The sequence below is a fragment of the Aethalodelphis obliquidens genome, unplaced genomic scaffold, assembly GCF_003676395.1.
Source record: "Aethalodelphis obliquidens isolate GAN/ISIS:26980383/991018 unplaced genomic scaffold, ASM367639v1 scaffold47, whole genome shotgun sequence".
In the NCBI taxonomy this organism is placed as follows: domain Eukaryota; kingdom Metazoa; phylum Chordata; class Mammalia; order Artiodactyla; family Delphinidae; genus Aethalodelphis; species Aethalodelphis obliquidens.
In genome coordinates this window covers 17,828-21,903 of record NW_020837991.1, presented here as the reverse complement: position 1 = coordinate 21,903, position 4,076 = coordinate 17,828, and the positions used below count along the sequence as shown (strand labels likewise).

General features: G+C 40.4%; 1 pseudogene; it reads right to left on the bottom strand.

Moving 5' to 3' along the window:
• Window positions 1-1,084: 1,084 nt before the first annotated feature.
• LOC113607228 (heterogeneous nuclear ribonucleoprotein A1 pseudogene) lies at window positions 1,085-2,562 on the bottom strand (annotated as a pseudogene).
• Between the last annotated feature and the right edge of the window lie 1,514 nt (window positions 2,563-4,076).

Genomic DNA, 4,076 nt, shown 5'->3' with positions numbered 1-4,076 from the left:
CTGCATCCTGTCCTGTGGAGACGTCAGCCCTGGACAGGGGAGGAGAGAGGGAAAGAGAGAGGAGGGGGAGGTTGGGAACTGGTTGTGACTAATGTGCCAAGGGTATCCTGTGTCTAGGATTTTTCTCATCTTGTTTAATCTTCCTAGAAACTCTGAGAGGTGAATATCATCACCCATGGGTAGATAAGATGAAACATGAGCCATTCAAGGACCAGTCAGGATTCCACAACTAAGAAGGAACCAACTACCTTGACCCGAGAGGCAGACTCTCCCTCCATACCTAGGGGCTTCCCTGAGAACTGACCTGAGGCCTTGGGTCTCAGATGAAGATCTTAACATTCCTTCAGACTCTTCTAGGAATTTTGCTAAACACTTCAGTTTAGTAAATACCCATTTTGGACATACAGAGCATGTTCCATCTTCAGATTGTTGATGAAAATTCAATTAACTATTAAGTTAAGAAGAAAAAAGAGAATTTTATTTGAGCCAAACTAAGGATTATAACATGGGAAGCAGATCCTCAGAAAGCTCTGCCTGTTAGAAGTTGAAGGCATAGTCGTACACATTTTTGAGACAAAGGATGATATATCAAAATGGCATACTGATATTTTACATAAAGGTCACCAAGGATACATAGTGCAGGTAAACACATACAAAGTGAGCAGAAAGTCATCATGACCCTTTACAGAGCTGGGAAAGGACACCATCCTTTTTTTTTTTAAGAGGGTATTAAATCATTTTTTGATTACACATGATCATGGATGATACACAAGCTTCATTCCCATCTATAAGTTTATCTGGTACCATAATTCAATTTAGATATATTGCATAAGAGTCCCAACAATCATATTAATAACCTAAAAACGCCATGACTTTGCTTGGGTGACCATTTTAACGGTGAACTCCAGGTCACAACACAGTAACTGTCAGTTCAACTACACCAGGGTTTTTGAAAACAATGGTTTCTCCACCCAAGTACGTTGTAAATAAACTTCGAATGGAACCTGGCATCACCCTGAAGGAGCTCTAACTTCACACTCTTGAAGTAGTTTACCAAAATGGCTTCAGAGTAGACTAACTTTACACAGCACGTTTAAAAAAAAGACATTTATTCAGCATCATGATCAGACTATTACATTTAGCAATCAACAGCATGGATGCAAAAAAAAAAAAAAAACCTACACTAAAACCCTTTGTTGGAATTCTTTACACTTTCCACAGAACAGAAACTAAAATAACCTGTTATACGATTAGTCACAAATACAGTCCTTGAGGTTTTTTTACCCATACACATGAATATTGTCTAAAACATGTCTTCTTTGTATCAGCTAGGCCCTGACACCACTGTGATTGGCTGAGTTCACAAATCTGCTGCAACCTGTGGCTTCCTGTCACTTCTCTGGCTCTCCTCTCCTACTAAGCTTTGTTTCCTGACAGTAATTAAAATCTTCTGCCACTCCCATAGCTGCTGCTGCTGCTGGAACTGCAATAGCCACCTTGGTTTTGTGGTTTTGCAAACTATTGGCCTCCACCACCATAGGGGCCAGAACCTCTGCCTCCAAAGTTTCCTCCTTTCATGGGTCCAAAATTTGAAGATTGATTGTTGTAATTGCCAAAATCATTGTAGTTTCTGCCACCTCCAAAATTGTTTCCATTATCACCACCAAAGCCGCCTCTGCCTCCTCTGTTGTTATAGCTATCATAGCTTCTGCTCCTTCCATAGCCACTGCCCTGGTTTCCATAACCCTGTCCACAACTTCCATAGCCTCTGTTTCCTCCAGAGTAACCAGGGCCACCTCCTCTATAACCACCATCATTACCAAATCCATTATATCCATCCCCACTGCCACCATATCCACCACCATCACAGCTGCCACCAAAGCCACCTTGACCACCGAAGTCTCCTTCACAACCAAAGTTGTCATTCCCACCAAAATCACCTCAGTGACCACCACCAAAATTCCCAGAACTACTTTGACCTCTTTGGCTGGATGAAGCACTAGCCATCTCTAGCTTTGAAAGGGCTTTCCTTACTTCACAGTCATGGCCATTCACTGTGTGGTATTTCTGAATGACAATCTTGTCTATAGAGTCATGGTCATCAAAAGTTACGAAAGCAAATCCTCTCTTTTTGCCACTGCCTTGGTCTGTCATGATTTCAATCACTTCAAATTTTCCCAAATGTTCAAAATAATCTCTTAGGTGATGTTCTTCAGTGTCTTCTTTAATGCCACAAGCAAAAATCTTTTTCACTGTTAAGTGTGCACCAGGTCTTTGAGAGTCTTCTCTTGAGACAGCCCTCTTTGGTTCCACACATCTTCCATCCACCTTGTGTGGCCTTGCATTCATGGCTGCGTCTATCTCTTTCACAATGGCGTATGTGACAAACCCAAAGCCTCTGGAGTGCTTGGTGTTTGGATCCCTCATTACCACACAGTCTATGAGCATTCCCCTTTGCTCAAAATGGCTCCTCAGACTCTCATTGGTTGTTCCAAAGCTCAAATCTCTGATGAAGAGCTTCCACAGCTGTTGGGACTCTTTGGGAGACTCTGACTTAGACATGACAACAGTAGAGGGGGGAGACTTTAATGATGCTTACTTGGTGGCGTCCACGGGCAGAAAGCAGAACACTATTCCTTTAAGAAATAACATTTCTAGCATCAGAAGAAAAAAGAAAAAAAATGATCTTTACAGTTGAACAGGCACTCCCATCTTTGAGGAACTCTAGTTAATGTGTAAGGCAGACACACACTGCACATTAGGGAAGGAGGGAGGAGGCCCAAAGAAACACAGAGGGAGAATTTTATGTTTTAATTTTTTCTTGTCCTGCCTTAAAATATAAATTTTATTTCATCATCTTCCCCCTTTTTGTCATTAATCTTTCAATAGAAAGCATTAGGTGATCAAATATTTTGTCCCCCAATGCCAGGGTAGTTGTTTACCTGACCTGGATCCATCATGTCCCTCGATGCCAGGTCTTAAAAGCCCCAGTTCTTTCTTTCCTTTTAGGGGGTTAGTCTAGTAGAATGCTTGGCAAGGACTGAAAGTCAATTCTAGGTTGTCCAATAGGACTTATGCCAATTTTATCCCATATGTGCATTGTGCATGCCCATTATTTTATATAGAACTATAGATATGATCAATAGTTTCAAGTCATTTAGACATTATTATTTTAGTTGGAGTTTTGAATATAAGTTGAGAGGCACAAGAGATTGATTCTATAAATGATATAGAACACAATCAATATAGCCAACAACAATAACAGAGTCAGAAGCAGAGATTTAAACAGCAAATCCCCAGAACAGAACCATTTACCCAAGATTTCATTTAGACTAGAAAGGGGATCTTTCAATGCAGAAATTTGATTTTGTATGTGAGTCATTAGATGGTTATATTAGAGAACTCATCTGATATAAAAGCACAACATTGTCTGGATTACAGCATGTTTCCTGCAAAGTCGTTTTAAAAATCAAGAACCATTTGGTTTTGCAACATCATTTTCTCATCATAGAAACTTCAGAATTGAGTAGGTTAATTGAATGTGGTAAACAAACATGGAGGTATATGCTGATGGGGAAACATCTTATAGATTATAGGAACATCTGAAAAGTCAGTGAAAAGACTTATGAGGGACTTATATTGGCCTTGTATTTACCAAGGAATGTGATGACAAATCTGACAGTCAGTAAAATTGCCCCCAATAAGTATTCCTTGTGATAGTGTTACTAAAGAGTTTTCTTTTCATCTTAAACATTGGGGCAAAAGCATAGCTAGAAATAAAACAATAACTTTTTTTTTGACTTATAAACAGAAATTTACTTCTCACAGTTCTGAAGTCTGGAAGCCCAAAATCAAGGCACCAACAGATTCGGCATCTGGTGAGAGCCCACTTCCAGATTGCAGACTGCTGACTTGCTGTGTCCTCACATGGTAGAAGGGGTGAGGGAGCTCTCTGGGATCTCTTTATAAAGGCACTAATCCCATTCTTGAGGGCTCCACCCTCATGACCTAATCACCTCCCACAGGCCCCACCTCCTAAGACCATGATATTGGGGATTAGGTTTCAACATATGAAT